The sequence below is a fragment of the Rhipicephalus microplus genome, chromosome X (assembly GCF_043290135.1).
Source record: "Rhipicephalus microplus isolate Deutch F79 chromosome X, USDA_Rmic, whole genome shotgun sequence".
Classification (NCBI taxonomy): domain Eukaryota; kingdom Metazoa; phylum Arthropoda; class Arachnida; order Ixodida; family Ixodidae; genus Rhipicephalus; species Rhipicephalus microplus.
In genome coordinates, this window is record NC_134710.1 from 475,721,629 (window position 1) to 475,736,680 (window position 15,052).

General features: G+C 42.9%; 2 non-coding genes across 2 annotated transcripts; both read left to right on the forward strand.

Annotated features, from left to right (window-relative positions):
* The first annotated feature begins 186 nt into the window (after positions 1 to 186).
* On the forward strand, positions 187 to 259 carry TRNAT-CGU (transfer RNA threonine (anticodon CGU)). Its single transcript has one exon. It is a non-coding gene; the product is annotated as a tRNA-Thr (tRNA).
* A 386-nt stretch (positions 260 to 645) lies between these two features.
* On the forward strand, positions 646 to 718 carry TRNAT-CGU (transfer RNA threonine (anticodon CGU)). Its single transcript has one exon. It is a non-coding gene; the product is annotated as a tRNA-Thr (tRNA).
* The last annotated feature ends 14,334 nt before the right edge of the window (positions 719 to 15,052 follow it).

The following is a 15,052-nucleotide window of genomic DNA, read 5'->3' on the forward strand; positions in this document are numbered from 1 at the left end:
TTTAGGTTGTATAAGAGGGACAATTAATCAGCTGCCCGCTCATAATAAGTTCACGTGCTACGTGACGCCAAACATGCGCATAAGAGTGTTTTCACACTCGTTGTTTGGCTTATAGATGGCGCTGACTGTCGCTCCTACTTCTAAAAATTCACAGATAAACCCAAAAAAGTGGATGGAGGGAGTGCCGCTGTAATAGCTCAGTGGTTAGAGCATCGAACGCGTAATTCGAAGGTCGTAGGTTCGATTCCTGCTTACAGTTGGTAATTTTTTCATCCACTTTTCTTTCTTCTTATTTACATTCCATTAATGTTAATAACTTCCCCTGTACATTCCTTGGCATTACTGTCTGTTATATCTCATTATTATTGTGTTAAAAACACGGAAAAACGAGCCCTTAGGTATACACTTCTTTCCCTTATTTTCATTGAACGAGGGTCTCGTACTGGCAGACTTGGTGTGTTTAGGTTGTATAAGAGGGACAATTAATCAGCTGCCCGCTCATAATAAGTTCACGTGCTACGTGACGCCAAACATGCGCATAAGAGTGTTTTCACACTCGTTGTTTGGCTTATAGATGGCGCTGACTGTCGCTCCTACTTCTAAAAATTCACAGATAAACCCAAAAAAGTGGATGGAGGGAGTGCCGCTGTAATAGCTCAGTGGTTAGAGCATCGAACGCGTAATTCGAAGGTCGTAGGTTCGATTCCTGCTTACAGTTGGTAATTTTTTCATCCACTTTTCTTTCTTCTTATTTACATTCCATTAATGTTAATAACTTCCCCTGTACATTCCTTGGCATTACTGTCTGTTATATCTCATTATTATTGTGTTAAAAACACGGAAAAACGAGCCCTTAGGTATACACTTCTTTTCCTTATATATATATATATATATATATATATATATATATATATATATATATATATATATATATATATATATATATGTAGTCTAGTAGATCCTCCGTGAGCGGTCACAACGTGGTTTATTTCGACGTTTTGGCCTATAGTCTGGCCTTCATCAGGAATAAAAGCACATCTACTTATATATATATATATATATATATATATATACACACACATATATATATATATATATATATATATATATATATATATATACGTATAAAAGTAGATGTGCTTTCACATAACAACTTTTTTATTCAGCCTTGAAAAAGAGAGGGTCTGCACACACACACACATATATATATATATGTATACATATATATATATATATATATATATATATATATATATATATATATATATATATATATATATATATATATATATATATATATATATATATATATATATATATATTGTCGCGGTACCACGCGAACAAAACACATACACGTTGACACAGCGATTCTCAGCAGCCGAACAGCAAGATCACCTTCTTTGTATTTGATCAGCCAGAGCTCCACTACCTGGTGTCTGCCAAATCCCCTTATGGTTGTTTTTGTCTACCAGTACACACGCGTCATTTGCCCCCTCTTAAAGAGCATCGACCCGATGCTAGCAGTAGTGCAGTTTTTTTACGAAATGCCTTGCACAGTCATTGCCTAGCATAAGGCTTCATGCGTGCAACGTGAACTAGTTCAGAATGGTGCTGGCGAAGCCTCGCACTACATGAAATGTCGGGAACGACCTCGTAAGTAACGTCACTCAGTCGTTGCAGTACTAGGTATGGCCCAAAGTATCTCCTTAGCAGCTTTTCGGAGAGTCCTCGTTTCCTTATGACAGTGAGCTCCGTGCGTTGATACGATCCATGATCCGAGAGGAGCTGCAACTCCAGGTCACCTCTTCATCTTATGAGCTCCACGTGACGCCTTCTGCAGGCAGCCTCCACAACATCGTGAGAGAGGAACTAGCGTCCATGACGTGTGAGCAAGTCCCGAGCTCGCATACAGCTCCAAAGTCGACGTACACTCAGGTCGTTGCAGCATCACCTTCTCAGCAATCACCGCAGTATGGGTAAACTTCGCAGCCTTCACTGAATGTCCTTGCCCCAAGGGCAACGCCTCCTTCTTTGCATGTCTGGCGTCCATCTCGACCAATCTGCTATTTTTGCAGAATACGCGGCCACATCTCATGGTTCTGTCATCGACGTCAAGACGAAAGGCGCGGCTATGGTGACTTCGAGAGATATGAGTTTGCCCCTGCTCTACATCATCACCTCCCATACCAATGGCACCAACGCCACTCACCATCTCCACAGCACTTTAATGCAAACTTCCACTCCTCGCGCCGTCGGGCCCCGTCGCTTATGCACTGTTCCTCCTCACCAGTTCGTCCGGTCACCACTGCGTCTGATCATCGCCCGGAAAACTAAACAGTGCAGCTTAAGGAGGGAAAGCTGCACTTTGCGGACTGCATCAAACTCTTCAAGAACGCCCCTCAAATTAACTTTCAGTGTATGTTAAGGGATTATGCACTGAAGCCTTGGTGGACACAAGTGCATCGCTCTCAGTTATTAGTGTCAACTTGTGTTCCGGTTTGCGGAAAATGAAGACACCTTATGATGGTCCTCCCCTTCACTATGCTAATGCGGTTTTTCTTCAACCTTTTGGTATTTGCACAGCACGAGTTTTTTTAGGGCATCCTCCCCCATGTACAGTTCCTCGCTCTGTCATCATGTACTAATGCGCTCATTTTAGAATGGGACTTGCTCTCATCAGGGTGAGTCGTAATATCTTGTCGTCAGAGGGTCATTCGCATGTGCGATGCTGCGCCTTCGTCTGATAACGATGCTAATAGCCAGCACTTCGTCACCGCTGATGACTGTTTTATTCCTCCAGGCAATGAGCATATTCTGACCTTGACAGCAGATAAGATCTTTACTGGTGATGTCTTCCTAGGACCGTGTGGATGCTACGTCCCTGGTGGACTTACCATCGCTCCTAGCCTGGTGCGCATTCTTGATGGCAGAGCATTAGTTACGGTGGTTAACCCTACTTCTTTGCCTGTAGCACTGCTCCAGGGCACCAGTGTGGTTTGCTTCACGGATACCAAATCACTTTCTCTGGTGCCCCTTCATGCAGACCCGCCGTCTTTTTCTACGAGTACTGATGACCAGAATAAATCCCGATCTGACGTCAGCGCAAAAGCAAGAACTTTTGTGTATACTTCGAAAACACAGCGCTTCATTTGATGTCGATTCCAAGCTTTTGGGTCGCGCTTCCGTCGCCGTGGATCGAATTGAAACCGAAGGCTATACAGTTGTACGCCGCTGCCCATATCGAGTGTCGTCCGGAGAGCGGAAAATTATCGAGGACAACGTTGCTGATATGCTCAAACGAGATGCTATCTGGCCTTCGTCTTGCTCGTGGTCGTCACCCGTAGTGCTAGTCCGAAAAAAAGGATGGTTCGGTAGGATTCTGCGTCGATTATCGAGCACTTAATAAGTTCACACGCAAAGGCATGTACCTGATACAACGAATCGTCGACGCACTTGACTCTCCGCAAGGCGCTGAATTTTTCTACAGCCTCTACCTACGGTCTGGTCATTGGCAAATACCTATGAACAAAGCGGACAAAGAAAAAACTACCTTTGCAGCACCAGACGGGCTGTGTGAATTCAACGTCATGCCATTTGGTGTATGTAATGCTACTACGACGTTCGAACGCATGATCGACACAGTTCTAAGCGGCTGTAAGTGGCAAACCTGTCTCTGCTGTCTAGATGACATCGTAATTTTCTCCTCTTTTTTTGTCGGCATCTTGATCGTTTCAACGAAGACGTGTATGTGCAGTGCTGGACTTGAGCTAAACACGAAGAAATACCATTTCGCAAGCAAGAACATCAAGGTGTTGAGCCACCTTTTCAGCGAAGATGGCGTTCGGCCGAAACCTGACAAGCTTGCGGCCGTGATACGCTTCCCTCGGCCAGAAAATCAGAAACACCTACGAAATTTCCTGGGCCTGGCATCCTAATTCCGCCGCTTCGACAGTCATTTTGCTGCCGTCGCATCGCTATGCACAAGCTTCTGACACCTGGATCAACTTTCGTTTGGAACGACGACTTCAAGCGTGCCTTTCAAACCCTCAAGCATGCTTTAACATCCGACGCTGTTCTGTGCCCTTTCGACGAGAACGCACCAACATGTCTGGAAACTGACGCGAGTGGTTTTGGCATTGGTGCAGTACTTCTACAGCGAGATGCTACTTCGAGGGATAAAATTGTTGCATATGCTAGTCATGCTTTTCCGGCTGCTGAATAAAACTATTCCATAATTGAGCAGGCGTGCCTCGCTGCCGTTTGGGCCATATAAAAAATTTGACCGTGTCTTTACGGACGCCACTTCACGGTTATTACTGACCATCATGCCTTGTGCTGGTATTTTTTTCACACTTATTTTTTCAGATTTTGTCAAAAAGAAAAAAAAATAAGTATGAAAAATTTGGCATCTAGGACAGACATAACAATAAAACCCACTGACAAAGGAGCAGCAATTGTAGTCCTGAATACAACAAACTACTTACAAGAAGCATACCGCCAACTAGACGACTCAAAATTTTACTAACGCCTCCCAGGTGATCCGACAGACGAATACAAACGTATCGTATCAACAGAACTAAAGAAACTGTTGGATGCGGAAAAGATAACCAACACTGACCACAAACTAATCCGAGCAGCATACCCCCGTCCAGGTCGCTTCTACATCCTCCCAAAAATGCATAAACCCGGTAATCCAGGTCGACCGATCATATCAGGCATCGGTACAATAACTGAACCCATATCAGGCTACGTGGACAAACTAATAAGCCACATTCCATGCACCCTCGCATCGTGCATAAAAGACACCACGCATTTTCTTCGAGACATTGCAGGTCTGTGTGTGCCGAAAAACTCGTACTTGGTTAATCTTGATGTCTCTTCGTTGTATTCAAATATTCCTCACGATGACGGCATAGCTGCATTACAAAACTTGTACACAGACCATAAACAATCTAACACCCCTGTTTTCTCTGCCATCGCAAATTTGACGTGGATGGTCCTTGAAATAAATAATTCGAATTTAACCGAGAGTATTTTCAACAAATCAGCGGGAACGCTATGGGCACAGAAATGGCACCCAATTACGCCAAAATATTTATGAGAAAGCTAGAATCGAAATTTCTTGCGCAAAGTTCTTTGAATCCACTTTTATACAGAAGATACATAGACGACATCTTTCTTATTTGGACCCAGGGCGAGGATGAACTTCTCAGCTTTATCGACACTTACAACGCTGTACATCTGAACATACACTGCACGCACACCTACTCGCAAGCAACCGCAAACTTTTACTACTAAGTGGTTCTAAGAGAGAAAGGAAGAGAAAAGTGAGCCCCGTAACTGTCTGCTTCAGTGAGCGACACCTCAACAGTAGCTCGCAAGGGATGGGGTTGAGGAGGGATTAAAATGATAGGAATAAAGGTGTAGAGAGAGAGAAAGAGGCGTGAGGTTGTAAGCCAGAGAGCGCGACGACATATCGAGGGGATAGAAGAGATAGGAAAGATGAAAACACGGTCACAGGAGTCCGAGGACGGGGCACCACTTGCGAGAGCTCTTGTCGGTGTCATGAGGCGGCGTAGAGGAAGTCCAGTCGGTCATGGCTACACTGTCGTCGGAGGTCGGCGTCAGGAGATGACGTTGGGCGAGCCCATGCAGTCGGCCAGAGCTACGCTGACGTCGGAGATCGCGAGGGCACAACCGGTCAGCATGGAATCCAGCGAGCGAGTGATGTTACCATAACGATAGAAGAAGACAAGCTATCTACAACCCTATATCGCAAACCAACAGATCGACAACAATACCTCCCTTACCAAAGCGATCACCCGCGCCACTGTGAAGGCAGTATTCCATACAGCCAGGCTCACCGGTTTAAGTGAATCTGCTCAAGAGACGCTGATTTCGAAACGAGCTCACAGAGGTTAAAACTTATGCTCAATAAACAAAAATACCCCCCACATGTAATTGATGACGCCGTTCAAAAATCGAGAAAACTGAAGCGTGATGACTTACTTTTGAAGCGACCATCGCAAGTAGACCCGCAATGAACTACCTCTGCTTAACTTACAGCACAAACTTCCCCAATGAAATAAAAATCCTTAAACGATATTACAACATTCTGGAACAAAGTGAACGTCTGAAACGCGCATTCCCATCCGCTGCTGGCGTCGTTTGCCGACAACCACGCATCTTCAAAGACACACTTGTCCACTCTCAAATCAATACCTCACCCCCTAATAATTCATGCCTACCTTGTTTAAAGTCACGATGTCTTGTATCTAAAGCAATGCGAGAAACCCACAAAGCAACCAGCATGCAATCCAAGTTTTCGATTAAGTAACATACGAGGAAATCTGAAAAGCGATTATAGTAATGTGGTATACCTACTCGAATGCAACGTGTGCAGTATGCAGTACATCGGACCAAAAGAAACACCATTTAAGATTCGCTTCAATAATCACAGAGCCCTAGTGAAATCAGCCCCAAGTCTACCTCTATCAAAACATCTTAATCTTCCCGACCATGCATTCGACAAACTATCGGTAACACTCCTAGAGACGGGATTTAAATCAAACCAAGAACGTGAACAACGAGAGTTACACATTATTCACCGGTTTAGCACCCTCAATAGAGGAATAAATGAGAATCTGGGTACACTTGCAGCAATTAAAGCATTAGAAAACAATAACGGCAATAATGAAAATAATAATTGTTTTCTCGGCACTGCAGCTGCGAAGGGCACTGGACAACTCAAAATATTTCCAAGTGTAACTACTCTTCCTAAGTACAGCTGTCATCTGTTTCTGTTTTTACCTTACTATGCAATCAATTGTGCCAAGCATGACATGCCCAACAGCAACCCTGTGCACAATCGGGAGGCCCTTACTGCACGCGTAATCAAGAAGGGGCAAGAATTTACATTGCACTCGCTTTCCAGCTTCTGCGGCAATACGCGGCGCCCCTCTTTCAACGACGAGATGTCGACGAGGCGCTGAGTAGTAAAAGGCTTAAACTTCTTAAAAAAGCTCTTTTCCTCACACCGGACCGCCTGAGCCAGGCGGCATCATCTGGTTGGGAACAATGCGTTAGAAAAAAGAAGGATACACAGACCGCAAACATCCTAAAGGTGAAAAGGAGAAAAGAGAGAGAGATGAAGGGGTAATAATTAAGGGGAAGGAAGAGCGAAAGGGAGCGCCCGGGGGAGTCCACCTTATATTCTCTTTTCTTTTTCTTTTTTCTCCTTATTTCTTATTTTTCTCTTCCATTTTCTTCCCCTCTGATTTAAGATTGTATAAAGATGAGCACCAACAAACTGTACCCTCATTCCTGATGAAGGTCAGACTCTGGCTTCTGGCTGAAACGTCAAAATAAACCACATTGTGACTGCTCACGGATCTACTGGATTATATATATATATATATATATATATATATATATATATATATATATATATATATATATATATATATATATATATATATATATATATATATATATATATATATATACTGTGCCCCGAAAATGGAAGGAGCGTACAAGCAATTCAGGCTGTACACCGATAGCCCGAGTGAACCGATCCTCAGCAATTTATGTCGTCTTGTCGTCTTTCATAAAGCATGAAGACGTAGAACCCTCCATCGTTAGCGCTGGTTCTCGCGTGCGCTTTGGAATGAAGTTGACTATTCGCGTTCTGTATGTAATAATAACATATATATCGCAAACAATCGTGAAGCTGCCCAAGCAGTTTGGCACAGTGCGCGGAGAGTTGCTCACAGTCTTTCTGGCTGAAATTTGAACAGTTCAAAATTAAGTTTATAAGAAAGCTTAACAATACCCCTCTGAACCAGCGCCACTCCTGTGCCTTATTATAGACATGAAAGAGGAAAAAAACGCATGAAATGCGAAAAAAAACAAAGAAAAAGGTGAGTTATAAGGTTACGGAACGGTTTAAAACACACCAAATTCACGACCTCGGGATAATTCCGGCACCGCTGAGAGTTCGTGATGCCGTCAGAGATCACCTTGTACTCGAGCGCACAGAGATGTCAAAGGACACTGTACGCACCAAGGTGTCATCAAAGAAGCTTCTCGTCAAGTGCTCGTTGGTGTATTGACGTCCAGATTTCCACATGGTGCACGTGTTGGTATGCCTTAAGGCTTAGTCGAAGAACGTAGTGATGGCTGTCGGTCTTTTGCTGGTTTTTCAAGAGCACACCTCGTGGGCAAGTGCTCTGACTTCTTCACCGCGCTGGAGGTAGACAGACTCTCCGAGGCTTTTTCGTCCTGGTAGCATGGCGTCGAGCGTCGTCACTGGGCTCCTTTCATATACTTGCTTGAAAAGTGTCATCTGCATCGTACCTTGAATGGCCGGACTGTATACGTCCCATGTTTTGTGTTTGATATTGAAGTACATGGCCAGCATGACGGCGATGATGTCGTTTAGACCCTTGGTGAGGCCACTAATCTGTCGGCGTAGGCTTGTGGTTCGATCTTTCCTAAGATCGCCCGAGTTTGGTCAGCTGTAAAGGCTGTACCTTTGTTAGTCACGAGGACGCCTGAGGCGCAATGATGAAGGACGATGTTCTCTGTAAAGAACTTGGCTACGTCGGCACCACTTTCTTTGGGCAGAGCGTTTATTTCAGCGTAGAGGGTGAGGTAGTCAGTAGCCACAATGATTCAATTGTTGCCACAAGCCGGCATCGGTAGCGGCAATGGTAGGTCCATTCCGATTTGTTTTAATGGTCGTAGAGGTGGCTCGAGCCGCCGAAGAAAGCCTGCTGATCTGGTTGGTGACGTCTTGCGTCATTGACAGCCGCGGCATGTCTTCACGTAGTGAGCGGTGTCAGTGCCAAGGTGTGGCGAGTAGTATTTTCGCCGTATTCTTGTAGTGTTCTGAAAACACCGAGGTGTGTTGCCGTCGAATTATCACACAGGGCCTGAAAGAATTCAACGAAATTGTGAGAATTTATGGTTCCCAAAAATGAGTCGTCATCCTCATCGTTCTGCGGATTTGGGTCGACGGGGGCAAGAGACGTGCAGTCGACGTCGGAATGTTTATTTGCAGACTAATTAAACCATGGTAGAAAGGAATTCCTGTAGTGTTGGGCTCCACCGCGTTAGGCAACTTGAAGGGCCTTTAAGTTAGTAATAGTATGAGACAGTGAAGGTGACTGTGAAATAATTCCTTTATCGAGTGATACTGGACAAAATTATGCTGAAGGTATCTACAAATGTTGCATGCAGCAGCATATGTTGACCAGTAGCACATGTTTTATGTAACCTGTTGTATACAGTTGCTTCACAATGCTAACAACAACATAGTTATTACCAGTACGAAAAACGGTAAGCTGATAGGTGGCGCTTGTGCTTGTGAGGGTGCTAGCACTGGCTAGTGCTATGGAGACGACGTCAGTGGATGGTGCAGAAGTATACTACTGACGATAACCCGATGTGAAGTCGGCGTCATGGGAGTGCATATGTAATGTTTACAAAACAAATACCCAGAATTGCAGTTATAGGTCATAAATAACCAATATTACGGTGGCATAGGGCCTTTTTCTAAAGGAGCTTTGAGTCTCGACATTATTCAGTCAAGAATACTGTTCCAGATTACCAGCTTTTTTTTCTCCAACGCCTCATTTTTCGCAGAGACTGCCCGGTTCAAAGCCACCAACTCATCCTGTTTAGCCTTAATGTCATCAAAAACATCACTTGGGTGCAGAAAACTTTCCGTTAGAGTCGCGCATTGATCAAATCCGTGTTGATTTAGCTTGCTAGTGCACTTATAAACAAGGTACACATTCAAGCCTACCATCGAACAGACTTTCGAGCGCGTCAATTCGCTTAGCAAGCTCGGTATTAGTAGGCATAGCTGCAGTATACAATGCAAGAATTCGGCAAAAGCAGCAGCCACGGCTACAAAAATGAATAGGAAAAGGCAAATTGAATATCACAAAGCTGCAGAAGGAATGCTAGCGTTTCCACCTATATATATATGCTAGCGTTTCCACCTGTATATGCTAGCGTTTCCACCTATATATATCCACCTATACGGCATTTCCGATAATCACATGGTGGCTATGGGACGTTAAATCCCACATAAAATCAATTAATCAATCAACCGTGTCTTTGTTCATGACAGCATTCGTTTTTAGAGACGATAGTCTTTTTTGGCAACCTTCGACGCCAAAACTTTGGTCTGTTCGTCTGTCTGTACATTTGTCTATTTGTCCGCGCTGACAATAACCTAAACGGCGCCCAACGATACGTCAAACGGCCAACCCAAGTAGCAGCACCCAACAATATTGCTCAAGTTTCAGCGTTCAGACTTGTGTGATTGTCAATTCAAAAACAATTATAGCGCATATCTGAGGCACCATAACAACACGTCGATATTCTCTATGTGTGGCTTTACACTTGAGAAGGCACACATAAGTAATTCTAAAGACCATAGCGTTTATCACGCTGCGCTGACATTGCAAAGCGATGCTCAAGAAGGCAAGTGTTTCCAACGCTTTGCTAAGACGACACGGAGGTGGCACCTGCCCATCGCTTTGCGTTCTACACTTTATCGCCTCTGAGACAGGCGCGCATCTTTCTCTGTGGGCACGCACGCCTTCCTTCGTTTTCGAAGATAACTGCCAGATGGCGCTCGCGTCTAACGTTCCTCGATGCACTCGTTCGCCTTCCTTGCACGGATTGATACTCTGTAATGCACCGCTTCCAGAATACAATTCAGCAATTTTCTTGCACAGAACATCAAATAAACGTGTTTTTTTCACTCACTCCACACGCAAGACAACCGTCTTTCGACAAACATTGCAGTAAAACATGCAGATACGGGGCCAATTTTTTGTTCTTTTTTCCAGCCGGCTGGCCCACTGTCTTTACTCTTATGCGGAAGGCACACAATACACATGCACGATGAAAGGTCATGGCACTTGGGTGCGTGTTTCACATCTTTAACATATAGTTACCGACTAGTCCGAGAAGATGCCTATTGAAGGTGTTAACGCGGCTCGCGTGGACGGTAGTTTTCGACTGCGAGTATCTCCAGCTGCTAATGTAGCTTTAAAAATAAAAAGTAGAGAATAGAAAGCTGAGACTTTGACACTTCTGATAAGAAATTTTTTATATTTCTTCCATGTCATTGGAGTACTGCACATTTTGACATAACAAACTGTGTATACACACGTTGGGCTATAGGCGGCTTGCGGAAAGAGCATCGTAATGGCAAACGCCGTAGCAGACGATGCTGTTGTCTCCACTATCCAGGCGGCAAAGGGGGGTGCGTACATCGAGGAACCCTACGCTGCATAAAATATGGACGCCATCTGGTTGTAATGTAGAAAAACAAAACTTTTTTTAGAACGCAGAAGAAGTGGTAGGTACCAACACCATGTTTTTTTAGCGAATAGCAGGAAATATCCGTTTTTTGTCGTTACTAGCATCGCATTGTAGCGCAGCGTAATAAACACTGCGATATTTAAAACTAAGTATCCACCCATTTTCAAACTAAAGACACACGCTATCTGATAGTTTTCGCGTATTGATGTTGCGCCCAGTATGCACCATATTAGTTTTTTGATCATCTCATGGCTGCGTTCGTACTACACTGCAAAAAATGTTTTCCCTTGATTACGTAAAAAGGCGTAGGTAACATGCTGCCAGCCACTTCCGTAAAAAATAATAATACACCAGGAATCACGTAGAGCACATGGAACGTACAGCCCGTTAAACTTTCACACAGATCTCCGCAATGAAGAAATGAAGTAACGGCTGCTACACGTTAAAGAACCCCAGGTGGTCTAAATTTCCGGAGCCCTCCACTACGGCGTCTCTCATAATCATATAGTGGTTTTGGGACGTTAAACCCCACATATCAATCAAGTAACGGCTGCTATGGAACAACATTTGCTCCGTAGGGCCATTTCCCATACATTATTTATAATACTATCGCTACATGTCCGTAAATAACAAACGAGTCTCTATTAGATTCAACATAAGTCATACGTAATCAGCTGATCTTTCTTCTGCAAGGACAAGGTAATTCAAAATTTCCCAGGCCACTATTCCAACGAATCCTGTGGCAGTGTCACCTGGAAACTTTTGAGAGCACCTGCACATGCTAAAAAATTTACGAAGTTAATTCAAATGTTTAAAAACCAACAAGGAGGGTATTTCCATTCACTTGAATCAAATTTTATTTTCCCATGATCATAGAACGAAATACAGCACAGACATGCTACAAATTGTGTGAACAAAAATTGTCAAAAAATTTACTTTATTTGGCGGCTTTGTATCTAGAATTTAAAATATGAAGAAGAAATAGCATGACTTCCAGATACCCAAAACACCTGTGTTGTTTCCCTATTGTAACAGAATTGTGCAGACTTCTTTTCTGAAAAAGAGGAAAAACATTTTGTGAACACAACTATACCAGGTGAGTGCAGAGCAAGAAAACAGTGCAAGCACAAATAATATTTTCATTTCAAGACTCCTAATAGGTCGTGTTAGAGGCACTGGCTTGCAGCACAGAAATAAATTATCACACATAAGAAATAAAATACGTATCATACAAAATGAAATGGCTGAAAGCACAAGCAACTTCATAAACACACCAAAATATTGGCTAACAATATTTGTTGAGGTAAAAGAAGCAAAGGAGGTATTCAATGTATTAAATAATACAACGATTTGAGTTATACCATGCGAAATCACCCAGCATTTTTTTGATCATCACGAGTATGGCGGAAAAAATTTTCACGTTTCTTGAAGTCGGAAACTTGTGCTGGTCATTTAATTCCATTGCCAAAAATTTTGCTCCCTAGTTATGAGGGTCTCTAGTATGGCGCCGACTGAGCTAAGTGTCGTGAAACAACAACTTTTTTTTCCAAAAGTCGTTTTGAAATGCACTCAATAAATGGCATTTCCAGCTAGGTAATGATGTGATCCAACAAAAAATAATGACTTATGTAAATCAATTCTTCGAGACCTTTTCCCACAAGCAATAATGAATAAGGTAGCCAGGTTTGGGATTTTTTCTAGTAACATGACAAATTCCAAGGACACAAGTAGAACATGTGCTGGTGACCTTCTTGACATGCTACAAATTAAAAATATTTTACGCACTGAAGTTTAGCAGATAGTCTAAAAAATTGTGAATTTCACATTTTGGGGAAAAGCTCTGAATTCAGCATCAAAAATGTTGTCTTCGTGGTCGGTCAAAAAACATGCACGACATTTCATTTTGAAGCTCTATGTACTACCTCAATATAGGTGAAGTTACTAAGTGGTATTATTTTTTTAACTCGAGAAGTACTTTTTAGAAATTATGTATCTCTACCAGCTTGACCCCTACTTAACTCAAGTGGCATGAAGCCCTCGCAAGGGCCATCTTCAACAGACTTCCACAGACCTGGGGTACACACAGCAAGGTTGATGCGGAGCGGAGCAATTGAAATTGGAAAGGGGCTATCATCTGCATTCAAATTGCCAACAAGGTGCGCTACAATGAATGTCACTAGAGTGCGGAGACCAGCAGCCTAGCGAAAAGGTATTTTTTGTTCGAGAGTGGTGTGTGAGGGGAAGGCGACTTTGGTCATACTTTATGTACATTCTTGTGTGTTTGTATGTGTGCATGTGGGTATGTACATGCAGAACTAAGAAAATCACAACATATCTACGAAGTGAATCAAGATGTGTGGGGCGAAGCTTCAGAGGGTTTAATGGTAACCGTGAATCCGCCTGTCTGTCTGTCTGTTTGTCTGTCTGTCTGTCTGTCACTCACACTAGCACCTTCTGCTGAGACATTGATAAAATGGGCGGTCACGAACCAATCACAGTAGAAGGACCATCCACTGCTTTAGAATAAAAATAGCTGGACTGTGCTGGGGGGGGGGGAGAGTTAAGCAGCTCCTCCTGCCTTCCTGGCTACATCACCGGTGATGACTCCCAGATGAGTCATCAAGCCGTTAAAAATATGAAGTACACAATTATTCCTTACACACAACATAAACGAGACTATTGCCTTGGCTACTTGTTCTTAAGGTTTTTTCGCTTCTGTATTTCTATGGCAGCATTTGGGTCTCAGGGAGCAGGGTGCCGTCTTGAAAGCCAGAAAAATAAGAAATGGTTGTTTTACGATAGCGTTTAGCAGTGTACTGCATCAATGCTACAAGGATGCTATAAGACATATGTACTAAATATGACTAAACATTTTTATAAAGTGCATAAAACACACCTACTGCATTTGCAGAACTCCCCAGAAAAGCAGGATGTCTGACTTTATATCTATAAAGCTACATGGCTCACGTGGAAGTCACCACACTGAACCCAGTCCTTGTAGCACCCCTCCGTTGGCAGTGGAATGCAGATGATAACCCTATTACCATTTCAATTGCTCTGTAGAGGGCACCTCATTCGCTCTCTGTATTCCAGGTCAGTGGTATTCTGCTGAAGATTGCCCTTGCGAGTGTGTCATGTCGCTTGAGTTACGCAGGTGAAACGTTGGTGCAGATATATTATTAAAATATTTTTGAAATTAAAAAAATGATGCCCTCTAGTGATTCCATCTATAATTAGCTTGTCCATAGAGCTTCAAAATGAAATTTTGTGCATATTTATAGTGCGACCACCAAGGCAAGTTTTGATGCTGAATACAGAGGTTTTTCAAACAAAGTGACATTCACAATTTTTCAGAGTATCTGCTATAACATTACTGCCTGAATTATATTTAATTTGTATCATATTGGCAGGCCACCAGCACATATTATATTTGAGTCCTTAGAACTTACCATGTTTCCCGAAAAAAAAAACCCAAATGTGGCAACTTTATTCAATAGTGCTCGTGTGAAAAGCCCTCAAAGAATTGATATACATAATTAAATGAATATTTTAAAGTAGATAGCTTCATTATCTTGCCAGAAATGTCTTTTATTGAATGCACTCCAAACACTTATTTTAAAAAATCGTTCGACATTTTGAGTTCATGAGTTTGAGTTTATGAGTTTATTCAACCACGTGACCAGTACACGAAAATACACTATACGTGGTT